At 37.9% G+C, this 16,553-nt stretch overlaps 1 pseudogene; it reads left to right on the top strand.

Moving 5' to 3' along the window:
- The first annotated feature begins 495 nt into the window (after positions 1–495).
- On the top strand, positions 496–10,399 carry LOC129134694 (uncharacterized; annotated as a pseudogene).
- The last annotated feature ends 6,154 nt before the right edge of the window (positions 10,400–16,553 follow it).

The raw sequence follows: 16,553 nt of genomic DNA, 5'->3' as shown, positions 1-16,553 counted from the left end.
ATTTACTCTGGGTGGTGCTCAGATAAAACAACAAAATTCTCATGAGGTTCATTTTTTCTTGCAACATTTAGAACATTCCAACTGAATATGTCATGTGGCAAATTTTCAATTAGCAGTCTTTAACTTATCCAGACACAACAAGGCACTTAACAAGATATTGACTGGAAATTTTTGGCCTGGCTTAAAATAACTTTCAAGCAGAAGATAGGAGAAGAAGGAACAAGAGAGAGAAAGAGAGAAAGAAAGGAGAAAGAGAAAGAGAAAGAGAAAGAGAAAGAGAAAGAGAAAGAGAAAGAGAAAGAGAAAGAGAAAAAGTCACCACTCTAGGATTCAGCATTATCTCAGCTGCTTCCAAACCCAGGGGCGGTCAAGTGCAACTCACAGCACACGTCACTGTAACTTTTATCTGTTCTGGTCTGCTGGGTCTCTCCTCCAGCTCAGTTAATGCTGATTTCAGCACCAAAATCTTGTGCCCGCATTTCACACAGAGCCGCAATGTTCCCAGCTGGCCCTTGCAGCCGACCACCCCCATTACAGCGCTGGTCACAGCACGAGAAGGCTCAGGGGAGCCGGGGGGAGCAGAGCATTCCCACCTATGGCCGAGCTTGCCCTGTTCCCCACCACTTCCAAACTGATTGTTTTAAGCCAGTCAGCTCCCCTCCAGTCTCCCACAATGAGGAACAATTGATACAGTCTATTTTAGATGCCAAATTTCGGAAAAGATGGATTACATCTTTTAAGTATCCATTTTATTGTGAAGGGATTCTATGCAACTAATCCAAATATAGGGTATTAATCTAACTTCAAGTTCTGTCATGGTGTTTATTCAGAGAGGCAGATGCAGATGAAGAGGTCTGAGTATAGTAAACTGTTAATGATTCTTAGAAAGGTTATGGTTTTTTTAAGCAAGTATAATTAAATGAGGTTTTTGATTTCAGGTGCATCTTTGAGCAGAGGATCTTTTGCTGTTATTAAGAATGATGAGGAGAGCTACAGCTTCAGCCTGTCTCTGATTGAACAGGTAGGAGTGGAGGCATGACATGCTTTGGGATGTTAATTCTTCCTTCATATTTATGTCAAATCAAGTTAGGAAGATACTGTAAAAATATCTTTTCTCTGTCAGATACTGATTTGGTATGTTCCAGGAAATTAGGTCTTATTCTTTTAAATTACCTGGGTGCCCATGACTATGAATTTCACAAAGTCATTTTCAAAGGAAATAGAAAATGCTATCAACATTTAATTTCTGGATCATTTATTGCATTTTGCCTTATGGAAAGGATGTAATAAAAAAAAAAAATTCACATTTGAGATGGATGTGGAGAAATGACAGCTGCTTTGTACCTTTGTTTCCTGATGCTGGATTCTAACTACTTTATTTACCTAAAATACAGCTATCTAAGCTTTGCCAGTCAGCTTAAAAATTAATGAACAAAAGTAAACCCATCTAGATGATAGTGATGATTCATTTTACTTCTCTTAGACACCTGTTTTAATAGATATATCTCACCCTGGAGGTATGTATTTCTCTGACATGACTATGAAGAAAATCTGTAATGACTTACTTGGATTTAAATGCTTAGCTGTTAGACATCAGAATTAGGTTGGGACAAATTTCACATCGTGTGAGATGAAAATAAACAAAAAAAAAGACATGTAACTACGTAATTTGTCATTTTTAATCATACATATATAATATTGCATGTATCTATTATAGTGTATATATATAAATTTATAAATAAGTTTCTATTACATATATATATAATTTGCCCTTAACAACTAGAAAGATTCATTTACTAACTGTTATTATTCAGGAAGATAAATAGATTTCTTTTTGCATAATTATTCACGTTAAAGTGTAGCTAAATTCTTGCAATACTCCTTGTTCTAAATCAATTATATGAGGTGATGATGCAGCAGTTGGCACAGCAGTTCCACCAGCATCACATCTGTCCAATAGAAGCAGTGGCTTTAAAATACATATTTTTATGCAGTTGTGATTAGTCACGGTCACTCTCAGTCAGTTCACATTTTTCATTGCAGAAAGTTGGTTCTAGGAACAGACTACTGCACAGACCGTCTGTGTGCTAGCAGATATATGTACTAATTAATGTGGTGAGAGGTTACCTCCACAATCACAACAGAGGACAGAAAGACAAGAGCAGGAATGGGAGCTCAAATGATACTCTGCCCTCATTACTAATAACCAGGACTAAACAACCTTTGTTTAGCAAGAAACTGGTTTTCAGCCAAAAGTCTGATAAGAAGCAGACCCTCCAAAGTGGGATAGTTTTTACCATGCCAGTGTCCTCTCACACAGCTGTCCCAGGTCACAAAACTTCCTGCTGGGAAGGTATAAGGACATTCATACATAGGATTGAGGAAATTTACCCCTTCTGATGGAACATAACTGTTTAACTATGTGGGAGTGAGAGGCAGCTGTCATGTCTTAGAAGGGATCACAAACCATCAAAGATCCCTGAAGTGCCTCCAGACTCATTTCTAGGGCCTTCCAACTAGAGGACTGCACATGATCCACAGTGTTGCAATAGACAGTGTAAAACTTCCTCCCCAGGGGAGGTACCTGGGCATTCCCACTTGAACCTGTTGAACTTTGTGGTTTGGGAGCTTCCTCCATGCCTGATGGATCAAGAGTGTGACCAATGGATGTAGAAATTGCAACAACAAGCCTTGTTGCTGGATTCACAGGTGATATCTTTGCTACCTGCCCTTATCCTGTCTTTCTCTTTCTTTCTTTTCCTTACATATTTTTTAAGTGATGTCTTTATACTTTTATATAGATAATAATCAAAACAGTTACATATCTCCTTTCCAATGCAACCAAAGTCTTCTAAAGCAAGCCTTCTGTACATATACATATATAAACACCAGCAATTCAGTGTCATGTCACTTTAATCCACCCCAAGGGATCTATAATTGACAAGAACTTCAGTTGCCCCACCTTCAGCAACAGGTGGTAACAGAGCCACACAATGGCTGAGTGGTGACTGTTTCAGCAGTGCACATGACTTAATATGGGATGTTTTGATGAATGAAAGGAAAGAAAAATGGATTTATGTGATTTGGGGAGGGGCAAGGATGGAAAAATAAATGAGTAAGGGGGTAAAAAAGCCAAATCATGTGTCAATAGTTTGCTGTTCAGTACATTTGTATATTTTCACTCTGGAAAAAAGAATGTGGGTGTCACCTAATCACAGCCTTCCAGTACCTGAAAGAAGCCTACAACAAAGACAGAAATGGGCTATTTGCAGGACCCAAGGGAGAATAGATTCAAACTAAAGTAGAGTAGATTTACACTAGATATTAGAAGGAAATTCTTTACTGTGAGAGTGGTAAGGCACTGGAATATGTTGTCCAGAGAAGTTGTGGATGCTCCATCCCTGGAAGTGCTCAAGGCCAGGTTAGATGGGGCTTTGAGCTTACTGTGGCCTAGTGAAGGGTGTCCCTGACCATGGCAGAGGGTTTGGAACTAGATGATCTTTAAGCTCCTTTCCAACCCAAACCATTCTATGACACCATGATATATGTGGTGAACATGTCTGACCAAATGCATGTGCCTACTGGTTGTATATGCTCAGCTTTGCTACTGGTTGCACCCGGGAGCACAGGGCTGCAGCAGCCTCACCTCTGTCAGGTTGTTGGATCTGGCCCAGTGTTTTTCTGTTATGATGCCCACTTACTTACATATGTGGCTTTGAAGGTGAGCTCTGCTCCACATCTGACTGCTCAGATATGACCAGGTGAATGCACAGATATACTTTTATAAAAAAATGTCCAGGTAAGCGCCCACAGCTGTAGCCCTTCCCCAGTGGATCTACTGTTCTTTCTGAGAACACAGTATGCAGTATTCCATCTGTTTTCTACATGAATAAAGTGAGGATGAGGCATAATGTGGCATCACTCAGCCTTTCTGAACTGTTAACAGCATTGCCCTATGTTGTATTTCCATTTGTTTTACAAAAATAACATCTTAGCTTTCCTATCACTTTTTACAGCTAAGAGCAAATACTGCATTTTCTGTCCTTGGGATAATCCTTTCCTCATGCCACTTCCATGGTCTTTTCACATTTTAAAATTCAAATATTGGTTCTGTAAAAAGAGTTCCAAAAATACAGTAAAATATTTAGTATTCACATTTTAAAGCATCATTTGAATCAATTAATTTAGATTTATTTCAAATAGCATATGTCTCTTGAGCCATTGAAAATACAGAAATCCTTCCATATATATTAAAGTTTCTCAAAAGTCTACGGCAAATAATGCATCAAATAAAAAAAATTCCATAATTATTGCTGGTAGCTCTTAGCTACTGTAATTTATGATTAAAAGTACTGGATGTCTCCTACATATTTATAGTAGCCAATATTATTTCAGAACTTATGAATAATAAAAATAGGCATGTTTCCCATATGACTGATACAAATTCATTACTACTCTTGTTAAAATTCGAGTTAGGAACTCAGAAAGCTAATTGTGATTTCTTTTTCTGTGTTAAGTGAACATGCAGGGATATGGCAATTACTGCTTTAAACTTTTAAAGCTTATAGACATGAAGTAGAATAACAAATATTTGATACATATTAAATGATTGTGGGCAGAAAATACGCTTTATGCAATTTTTCCTTCTACTGAAATATCTTCCTCTCTCCCTTCCTCAGTTCACTCTTTTTCTTTCTTTCTTTTACTTCTCTTACTCTGAATCAGATATAGAAGAAGGAAGGAAGGAAGGAAGGAAGGAAGGAAGGAAGGAAGGAAGGAAGGAAGGAAGGAAGGAAGGAAGGAAGGAAGGAAGGAAGGAAGGAAGGAAGGAAGGAAGGAAGGAAGGAAGGAAGGAAGGAGACATAAAATAGGAAAATAAGAGCTTAAAGCTATGCATAAACCAGGTGGTTATTACTTATGCTATTGTTAATATTGTCCATTATTTGTTCCATTAAAATAATCTTATTAGGAAGCCAAGACTGCCATTATCTTGCTTATTTCTTGAGATATCCCAACTGCTTTTTGGGATCTGACATAAAATTCTGTATTTCTTTCTCCATCTCATGCAGCTCAGAAGGCATGGAATGCAAATTCCATGGTTATTGCCAATGGAGAAAAGACACTCATGAATGAAGCAGTGCACTGTTAGAAAATTAATTAACATTCAGGAACAATCCCCACTGTTATAAACACAAATAACTGATATTCTTAAAAAAAAGAGAGGGTGAGAGTGAAAGAAGGACAGTATTTTCTAGTGTTTCTAAGCAAAACCAAAGCAAATAGATGATAAGTAATTTAAGTCTGAGTTTACAAACTGCGGAATTCACAGTCACTAAATATTTCACATTTTTATGGTTTGCAGCTGTGTTTAAATAAATCTATCTAATTATATTGAAGATTGCATTGTAATCACAGGCTAATCCCTTTTGCCTGCCCAGAACACAATAACAACAAGCTTGACTGGGTTATTAAGATTTAAAAATGGAGTGGGTTTTGGATTTATCCTAAGGTTCTCATCCTTCCTTCCTTCCTTCCTTCCTTCCTTCCTTCCGTTTTCTTTGGTTGGTTGGTTTGTTTTGTTGGGTTTTTTTCCTAAATATGATTGGCTTTCTGATTCAAAAGAATCATGTTTATGACCTTAAATTCAAAGTAAGAAAGACAGATAAGTCAATTCTTGACACTTTCCCACAAAGACCAGACCATCTGGACATTCTGTGTTTGTAACAGGTGCTTCTGGGACTTAGAGCCTAATTCTGGCCCAGATTCTGTTCTGTATGGGTGACTCCATTACTGTGTGCAACTGCACATTGCATTAATTGAAGGGATTCAGAAAGGCCAAGTATAGTAATTAGTCAGTTGGTCATGCAGAAAAGAGACTAGTGGCTTAGTGCCACCGAATGCTGAATGCACAGATGTACAGCACCATCAGCTTTTGCTCTCTGTGGTACTCTGCTAATCTCCGGCAGGTAGAGCAAAGATCTGTCTTAGCCCAGGTTTTCAGTCTCCTGGAAGCAACAACATAAATTTCATATCCACTTGGGAGAGAAATCATAAGTTTGAATGACCTAAAAAAGAAGCTACATCAGCATAAAATTGTCAGAATGGTAAAAGTGCCAGATGGGCCAAATATGGCAGTTAGGTTTTTAGGTTCCAGTCTGAGTTTTTAGCTTTTTCCAGCAGCAACTGGCATATGCAATACAAGCTGTAAAATGGGTGTGATTTTGATTTTATAAGCTTATTTTGTGAACTATGCTGTTTTTCTTTTCCTGTACTTTGCATTTTTTGCAAGCCTAGCTATTCTGGGGTCAGAGTTTGATCAGAATTGTTAGCTAGTGTCACCTGGAAAGTTAAGAAAATAGCTGCTCTGCAACTTGTTTCCACTGAGCAGTGAAACTAAATGTGGGCAATGGGGGCATTTAAAAAAGTTGTGAGAGTAGTTTATAGTTCAGTTTTTGTGTAGATTAAGGCAGGATCTCAAGTCCTTTTCCTGTTTCTTTCACAGAGGCTGCGTGTGTTCTGTTTTGCTGTACATCCACTCAGAGTGGGTGTCATTAAAAGGTTTGGATTGTTGTATTTCACTGCATTGTAAAATTTATAGATGAAACCTTTATTTTTAAAAGAGTATTTTTTACTTTCTGATCAGAACAACCAGAATTAAGAACTGGTAAACTGAAATCAGTTTGCCTAGGCCACTATTTTCACTATCATGTTAGGTTTTACACATATTGTCATGTTGAAATAATCCTCAGCAGCATGCATTGCAATGATATAATCTCACAGCCTTCAATCATAGACCTCACTGCAAAAATTGTTTACAATACTAAGATAAATATTATATTTGAAATATTATAAAAACAGCCTTTAATCTTTACTTTAGTCATCTTAGAACCCTCTATTCACATTCTCTATATTTCCCATGAGTCAGTCGTGCCCTGGCAGCCAGGAGGGCCAACCCTGTCCTGGGTTGCATCAGACACAGCACCCCTAGCCAGGCAAGGAAGGGGATTGTCCTGCTCTGCTCTGATAAGGGGCAGCCTCACCTTGTGTATTGTGGGCAGCTTTTGGTACCACAATATAAGAAAGACATTGTGCTACTAGAAAGCATCGAGAGGAGGGCCATGAGGATAGTGAAGAGGCTAGAGAGGAAGCCTTGTAAGTGGTGGAGGTCACTTGGCTTGTTCATCCTGGAGAAGACTGAGGGGAGATGTCATCAGAGTCTTCAAAAACATCATGATGGGAAGCGCAGGGGCAGCTACCAATGGCAGCTACCAATGTCATGGCTAGTGACAGGACTCAAGAATACATCATGAAGCTGAGTTAGGATAAGTTTGCCTTCATTTCTAGTGGAGTAAATAATTATTGGTATAATTTCAGCTGCATTGTTTTAGTCCAGTTCTGGAGTGCATTCGTAAAATTCCCTCCTTTTCAAACCTCAGATTATTCTTTCTTTTACTATGTAGATTGAGGAGGAAATATGGCCTTAGTCTTTGTCACTTGTTGAAACTGACAGCTTTTTCCTACTACTTATATTTCTAAATTATAAAATAAAGGGACCTTCATGTCAAAATAACCAGTGTTACTTTAAACTTTATATTTTAATATGGAAACAACTACAAGAGCTACCGATTTACATGAACTACCTCTTTTTAATCACTTTGACATTTTTAAAGAAGCTGAAAAAAAATTAACTGAGCTATAATATTCAGATATATCTTGCTGATAAGCATGGAAGAAATAAGATTTAAATAGTTCTTGGGGACTTAAAGTGAGGTAAAAAGCCTGGGAAAGATATATGAACCCAAGATACTGATCTTGTTTGATATTATAGGTTTCAGTATTACTCATCTGCATTGCCTATTTAATTTGAGTGAGCAGGCAGGGGAATCAAATATCCTGGAGGAAAGGATTCAGAGGGCTGATCATCTTGTAAAGTTTTCAGTGGGAATTGTATATATTCATCTCCTGAGATTACTGAACATTTTACATGCCATATTTCAGTCCCCTACCTAATTAACATAAAGAACAGAGCTGAGGGACAGTACAAAGAAATGATGTGATGTGTGTAGTGATTTAAACAGAATTGCCAAATTTAATTGTAAGCTCACTGGACTTTTTTTAATATCCTGAACACATAATGCATGATTAAAAAAGCCCCACATATCAGTCGCTTTTATCGAATCACAAATATTGGAAACAGGTTTATACTTTAGTTGGAATATAGTATTCCTCTGTCCCTCAAAATTCATAAGGAGTAGACAAGTTACCAGTGTAATCTAAGATGTTCATGTGTCTGAAGTAATTCATCCTCTTTTCAAACAAAGCAAAGCGATTGTCATAAATTACATGGATCCTGTTTGAGCTGGAAAAAAGAATGTAACCTGGGAGGCAATGAAGATTGCAAACACCCTACTATCATGCTCTTTTATTATTTAATTCTCTCTTTTCATGTGCATTTGTTAAATCTAAACAAATATTTGGAATTATGAATACTAATGCTAGTCTATTTTGAATAATATAGAGACCATATATTGTTTCATCAATTGAATTTCTTATAATTTAGAAATAACTACAGTTACCCCAAATTTGCACCAAGGTAGCTAGAAGCAAAAGCTCACTTTTAGAGTCTATGTATGAAAATATTTCATGGCAGCCATCAATACCATTGGCAAAAAAAAAAAAAAAAAATTTAGCCAGACAGAAAATAATGTTTTGAATTAACATAATGGATGGAGAAATATAAAAAATACTCATGAAAATAAAGAATGACTTGCTAGAGAACCCTAGACATACAAACCCTAATGCTTTAGTTCATATGGACACAACTTATTTGATTACCACTGCCTCTTAATGCTGTGTCACTACTGCTATGTCTTTTGAAATTACATCATTGAGGATAGCCTCACTGACAGGTCTGTCATGAGCTGCCAGACAGCAAACTGATTCAAGGATAACACAATAGTAGCTATTGCATTATTTCCTTAATTTATCGTAATTTTTCTTCTGGGTACTCCACAGATATAATATAGTTTCTCTGAACAGCTAGAATATGTGTTTGCATTTAGCTGTATGTATAAATTATATGACTGAGCAGCATGTTAACTAATTGTTTCGTGTTTCCAAGTAAACACCAGGCATATATCCAAAACATGCTTGATTTTAAAAATATTGTCCTTTATATTGAAATTAAATTTATAAAAATCCTACTTAGTCTGTACATTTGCTCCAATCCAAACAATATAACATTGTTGCAGCAGGGTGGAATAAGGAATAAACAATATTTAAAAGTGTTTATTGCTACCTTGCCTCAGTTATAAACAAGTTAATGAGAACAATTGATGAAGTTTTTGGACTCTGAAAGGACTGTAAGAGGAAATAGTATAATCAAGTTAGCCTTGTGAATTTTATTCTGCTGAACATACTTCAGCACATGCAAAAATATACAGTGCTTGTCAAATGTCAGTATTGATTTACTGTTATTTTTATTTTTAGATTTAATACAATATTTATTTATTTACTTACTTACTTGGACACTTAACCTCTATTCTCTGTTCCATGACTACTCCATATGGAAGGTGGAATCACCTGGACCACAGCACAGCCCCTGAGTGGTGCAGCTAAGTGGGAAAGTATCTGACTCAAGGGATAAATATTCTTTGAGGAACATCAGCAATTTCTGCTTCTCCTACTCCTATTTGCCATCTCCTGTCATGTGTCATGATTTAACCAAACTGGAAGGAGAATCTGGTCTTTCAAGAAGAGAATCAAAATTTTCGGCAAAAGAACAAAGTTTTCATATTGAGAACAAAGCCTACTATCAGGAGAATCTAAGTGTCCACAGACAGAACAAAGTCCTTTGGGAACAGAATAAAATCCTTCAAAGGAAGCATAGGGACTCTTCAGAGGAAACAAAGAACCTTGAGAAACAGCAAAAGGCTGGCCAACAAAATAAAGCCCTCAGAGAAGAGATTACGTCTCTCAAAGGATATGAATGAGCATTTGCATTGAAGGGAAAAGCTCTTCAGGATGAGATTTTAGCTTTCTGAGAAAAACACAAAGCCTTCAAGGACCAGCTTAGAGCTCTTCAAGAGGACAACAAAGCCAGTCAGGTGGAGGAAAAAGCTGTTTGTAAAGAAAAATTCTCCTCTCTCAGTGAGCAGAAATTTACTCTGCAAGAAGGGAATATGCCACTTCAAATAAGAAAAAGGCCCTAGGAGGTTAGGAGAAAGCTCTCCAAGAACAGCACAGAGACCTCCATGAATGGAAAAAGATACTTCAAGAGAAGGAACAATGTAATATAAGTAAAGAACCAGGTGCTTTGGGAGATTTTGCAGCAGGACTGAAGAGTTTAGAAAAAACAGTATTTTTTGTTGTTGGCCAAACATCAGCAAGTAATGGATGAAAAGAGGCATCAAGCAGCCTTTTAGGCTTAGTGCAGAGGTCTTGCAGAAGTGCTGAAGCATGGATGTTGGTATTTCAGATCCCTGAAGCCTAGTAAATTAATGTTGCAGTACATAATGAATATCTGTAGATGTCTGCTATATTGAGGTATTAAATATCACAGAGAACAACTTATTTTAGTATTTCAAAAGTTAGATTAACACTTTTTACCATAGAATACTAGGAGATATTATTAGAAAATGGATGCTGATATAATTAATATTAAAGTCATATACAAGTGATCTTGTGACAGACTTATTTTTGCATCTAGATTAACCAGTAATACAACATTTCTGAGAATAATTTGTATTAAATACTTTCAGAATATGCTAACAAATTCTTTCTCTTGGAGGTTTTCCTTCAAAGATCCAATTTTAACTTGAATTGTGGGAAAAATAATGTGGTATATCTGTGCTACTAAAAAAAGAAATATTATGAAACAAGCTTGAACACTGTTTTCCTGGTCCACCATGCTACTTTTCTCTGCTTCTGCTTTGTGCAATTTCAAAGCCAGTATGCACAATTACTGCCAAAAGCAATACTTAGATGAGCCAGTGTTTGTCTTTAATGGTGTACGTTGCTCAAATGTCAGCCTTGTAAGCTTTGTACCCTTTGACACCTGTACATGTATTTATATCACATTTCAGTACCCATAAAAAAGGTTGTGCTATCATATGATAAAAATACTGCCCTTGTGGTGTGCAAAAATATTATTTCAAAATCTTGAAACTAAAAAAAACAGACCAGAATAAAACCAACACATTGAGACTACCTGGTGTGCATGTAGGAAATCAAGGATAAGAACTCATTGTATGGATGTGACCAGTCTGCTTTTGTTAAGTCTAACCATAACCAGACTGACACACAAGTGGAGTACTTGATACATGACCTCAAGTCCAGGTCTTTGGAAAATATTTTTTGTTCACCTGGAAACTCAGTTAGCAAAAAAATGTGTTAAAATACAGAATACTTGTTAGTGTAGAAACAGTAGGGGTGGCAAAGAAAGTTTTCTAGTCATGGTTCCAAAACCTCAAGGAGAAGGAGTATTTCAGGCAGTAGAGAAATGACATGTGTAGTAGCTAGCACCTGAGAGACAAATTTACATTTTATTTCTTTTGCCAAATGTTAAACTCTTAATAATTACATCTCTGGCCTAAAGACCAGATAGGCTTTGTAAAGTTGAGCACAGTGTTGTACTAGTGGACATCACACCTGAGAAAACTGTTGCAATTTGGAGATATTGTACTGGAGAATCATCAGGAGGTTTTTTGCTTGCACAGATGATTTCCCAGTGAGAACACTGACAAGACTGCTTTATCCTCAGATTAGAGATTTTTTTATTCAGCCCCTTACTTTGGATACAGCCACTTTGTATGTTAGAGGCATTGTCAGCAGATGTCTATCTTGCTTGTGATCTTTTTTTGTGATCTTCTTTTGTGATTTGAGTGACCATAGAAGAGAGAGCTAAGGAGAGATGAACCATGGACTACAGATCAGTATTTAAAAGTTTTTATGAATGTAGGCTAAATTACATGACTGCTTATGTAAATACTGTATAATAATTGTTGAATATCATGTGAGCTAAAAAAAAGCAACAAACCATAGAAATATTTAGGTTGCATATGACCTTTAGAGATCACTCATTGAAAGCAATGACAGATTTCAGGTTACTTTACATAAGAGGAACATTAAGCAATGCTACCTTAGAATGGGGGAAGGTAAACGCATCTGTCTCCAGTATTTGCCTGGTTCCTTTGCTTGGTTCATCGGTCCAGTACTGGACATGTCTGATGGGTCCTAGTTGCAGAGAGAGGTGGGAGAGCCACAGCATCTCTGGGGGATGTGGTTTCAGGAGAAAAAATGGTGAATGTACTCTGCAAGTGTCCCGCAATTTCTCTGGAGATATTTTTTCCATTTTTTTTCATGCTTCCAGTAACAGGTTCTCTTTCCTGAGCAGGTATAAATCAGGGTGCTGGGAGCTCCCTTGCCTTGCTGCATGTTTAATTGAAGATGAGTTAGCTTATGGCAGTGCTAGATCTTGACAAAGCCTACTGGTTCAGAGTAGTTCAGAGCCTTCTCCACAGAATGCACCTTGCAGCTAGCGGAAACCCATGGAAACCCAGACAGCCTACCAGTTATACTCAATACAGTATTCCTATACCTTTATTACATCACCAGTATGAGAATGGTTCTGTCCCCTAGCCTGGACCTTGTGTCAGATGACTTTTTCAACTGGGTATAAAATGGATGTGGGGGTGCATTTCAGTCATGGGGTTTTTTTCATATTGGATAAGCAATTATAGTTTCTGTGCCTTGCAACTCACAAATACCATTTTCTAGATAATTTTTTCTTCTATTCTGCCCATTCAGGGATGAATTGCAGCAGGTTTCTTGGATAATGCTCCTAATCATGATTTGCAAAGTCTAACGACTTTAGTTTAGTCTGCATGACAGCAGGAAATCCTAAGGGTTGGTTCACACAATAGATAGAGGAATTTGTGATTGCAGTGGACAGAATTTTTAAAACTTTAATGCAAAGGAAATTTTTTTTCTGGACAAGGAGTCAGGGCAGTAAGTTGGGTAGTTAACAGACATTCTGAGTCAAATGCCAGACTCATTGAAGCTAGACAGTCCTGGTACGCACATAACTTAAGTGATAGCTTATGCTTTGTCTCAGATGGGATATCTCTACAAGGAGCAAACCCTTACACAGAGAAAAGACAGAATTTGATGTTGTGCAGCAGAAAGTCTTAATCTTTGTTCCTTACTAGCTGTGTGGTGACCAGCTGAGGGAGAACTACCACTTTCCCCATGGAAACTAGACACACATAGCTGTGTGACCTGTGAGACGCTCAGACAGAGCTTGCATCTAAACTCATGGCTCCCCATGTCTGTGAGGAGAAAGAAGTCCTTCCTGTTTTCTGATAGTCTCATATCCAGGTATTTTTCAAGTTCTGTTGAAGTATATGAAGGTGTTCTTCTGGAGCTGCTTTCTCTACTCTTTTTCTTCCCTTGGTCCCCTTGAAATTTTATGATGTGTTTAGTCAGAATAAGGGACTATGATAATAACTTGGCAAGATTATGTGCTAGTGATGATAATATGCCTTTTGGAAAATACTGCATTAAATTCTAATTGCATTTGGGTGTATTTTAATTCTGGGATCGGATACTTATATAATGAAGAAATATGGTGCTTTAATTTGTCATTATTGCATTAATATGATTACATTTACTTGCATACAAATAAATTAATTATTCCATAAATACATTATGTTTAAAACATCACAAAATTATTGTGTGTAATTAAAAACTTCAAGTATGATTAACAGTGTTTCAAAGTATTCTAAATTAGCTGTTTATTTCCTGTGAAAAACTGAACACCACTCTGGTATAAGGAGTGATGATAAAGCTTCAGCTAAATCTTTATAATGATAGATTGACTTTTGTGTGATGATGAAGGTCTTGGCTGTAACAAACAGAATTAAGTCCTGGAGGTTTGGTGGGTTTACTGTGATTGGATGCCAGGTATCCATCAAATCTGCTCTATTACTCCCCTCCACTGCAGGACAGGGGAGAGGAAATACAAAAAAAAAAGGTTCATGGGTTGAGATAGGGACAGGGAGAAATCACTCACTGATTACTGTCACAGGAAAAGCAGACTCAGCTTGAGAATATTAAATGAATTTATTACTGATCATATTCAGAGAAGGATAATGAGAAGTAAAACAAATCTTAAAAATACCTTTCCTCCTTCGTGGGCTCTACCCCCTCCCTGACGGAAGTGCAGGGACATTGGGAGTGGGGGTTGCAGTCAATTTATCACATGTTGTTTCTGTCACTGCTCTGTCCCTGCAGTCCTTCCCCTGCTCCAGCATAGCATTCCTGCCACAGGAGACAATTCTCAATGAACTTCTCTAGAGGCAGTCTTTCCCACAGGCTACAGTTCTTCATTAAGTATTCCACTGTGGGTCCCTTTCCTATGACATCCAGTCCTTCAGGATCAGCCTACTCAACATTGGGGTCCTAACAGTGTCACAAGCCCTGCCAGAAAATCTGTTTCAGCATGGTTTCTTCCCTTCATGAGTGCACAGGACCCTGCCAGAAAGCTGCTCCAGCATGGGTTTCCCAAAGGTTCACAGACCTTTTTCAGGTATGCATCTGCTCTGGCTTGGGTCTCCACCATTGACCTCCACAGGCTTCATGGGGGCAGCTTTACTCACCATAGTCTTCACAATAGGCTTCATGGGAATCTCAGTCCAGCACCTGGAGCACCTCCTCTGCCTCCTTCTTCACTGACCTTGCTGTTTCCAGAGTTGTTTCTCTCACATATTCTCACTTCTGTCTTCTCTCAGCATTCTTAAATCTTCACAATTCCTTCTTAAATATCTTATCACAGAGTTGCTACTACCATCTCTGGCTCAGCCTTGACTGTCTGCAGATCTGTCTTGTAACTGATTGGCATTGGCTCTGTTGGATACGGGGGAAGCTTCTGGCAACTTTTTAGAGAAGCCGGTCTGCACCCCAACCCCTCTACCAAAACCTGGCCACACAAACCCAATACAAGGAAAACCCCTGACCCCAAAACCTAGTTACCAGCAGTGTGCATTAATACCGAGGCCCATGCTGCTTAACATCCTCATTAATGACCCAGAGAATAGGATGGCATGCACCCTCAGCACCCTCAGTTTACAGATGACTTAAAACCAGGAGGAGTGACTGATATTCCCAATGGTTGTGCTGCCACTCAGATGAATGGACTGGAGCCTTGGATAGATAGGAACCAGCAAAATCAAACACATATTTCCCCAGGGAAATTCCTGTGGAGGAATAAGCTCATGTACCAGTAAATGCTTCCTGCTGACCATCTGGAAAGCAGCTTTGTAAAAAAAAAAAAACTGACCTGAGGCATTGGCAGACACTGAGTTGAAAAGGAGATGTCAGTGTGACCTTGCAGTACAGAAATTTAATGGTATCCTGGGCTGCATTAGGAAAAGTGTTGACAGCAGGGAGGTGATCCTCCCCCTCACTGTGGATGAGGCCACAATTAAATAGTGCATCCAGCTCTGGGCACCTCAGTACAAGAGAGATATGGATTTATTGGAGAGAGTCAAGCAAAGGGCTACTGTCTCTTGGTTTAAGTCATTGAGTAGAGGCTGGCAGACCTGGAACTGTTCAGTTTAGAGAAGAGAAGACTCAGGGGAATCTTATGCATATGTATAGATAACTGATTTGAGCAGGGGAGGAGAGCAGTAAAGAATTTGGAGCAAGACTCTTGTCTGTGTTATCTAGTAAAAAAAAAACAGAGGTAATGGACAGAAATTATGATATAAGAAATCCAGGGAATTTTTTTATATTATTGAAATCCCCCCACTTTTTATTGTAACAGTTATCAGCCTTTGGAATAGGATGTCCAGTGAGATTGTAGAGCCTCCATTTTTTGAGATATTAAAAAATTCAATATCTTGGACTTTTGCCTGGGCAACCTCTTGTTCTTTGAGCAGGAGGCTGGACAGCACAATTTGCAGTGGCCCCTTCCAACCTCAACCATTCTGTGATTCTTTAGCTTACCATTCCAGCCATCGAGACCATTGATGTGTGCTAAGCACCTTCTACTTCTAGCCTAACCTGAGGGTTTCTTTCCTGCCATAGGGTTTCTTTAAATTTTTAGTAAGAAGACAAGCAGAAGAACCTCAGAAACAAGCATTACACTGAAGTACAGACAATGTATTTAAAGAAGGATGCTATTAGCATCAGCATCATAATCCAGTTCAGATCAAGGTTCGGAAAAAGAACATTTTCTGATAATCTTTTCCACTGGGCATTTAACAGCTATCTAATTGAATGGGATTTGAATTGCAACTTTTACAGCCACAAAAAAAAAAAAAGGTAAAAGGAGAGAAATGCTACTAGAAGTCTTTAAATGCAATTATAATATGCAAGGTGTTCAGTTTTAAGATCTTTTGAAAATATAAGCCCTTTAACTTGATCTTTTTTTATATTATTGTTTTAAACTTTATCCCTTTTCCTTGTATCCCTCTTATAATTTTCTACCATGGTTAAAAATGTGACACAAGGGATAACTAACATAAATTGAATCTGCCTTGTAATAGATGCTT

Source organism: Agelaius phoeniceus, chromosome 2 (assembly GCF_051311805.1).
Source record: "Agelaius phoeniceus isolate bAgePho1 chromosome 2, bAgePho1.hap1, whole genome shotgun sequence".
Lineage (NCBI taxonomy): Eukaryota > Metazoa > Chordata > Aves > Passeriformes > Icteridae > Agelaius > Agelaius phoeniceus.
This window is presented reverse-complemented; position numbering and strand designations above follow the sequence as displayed.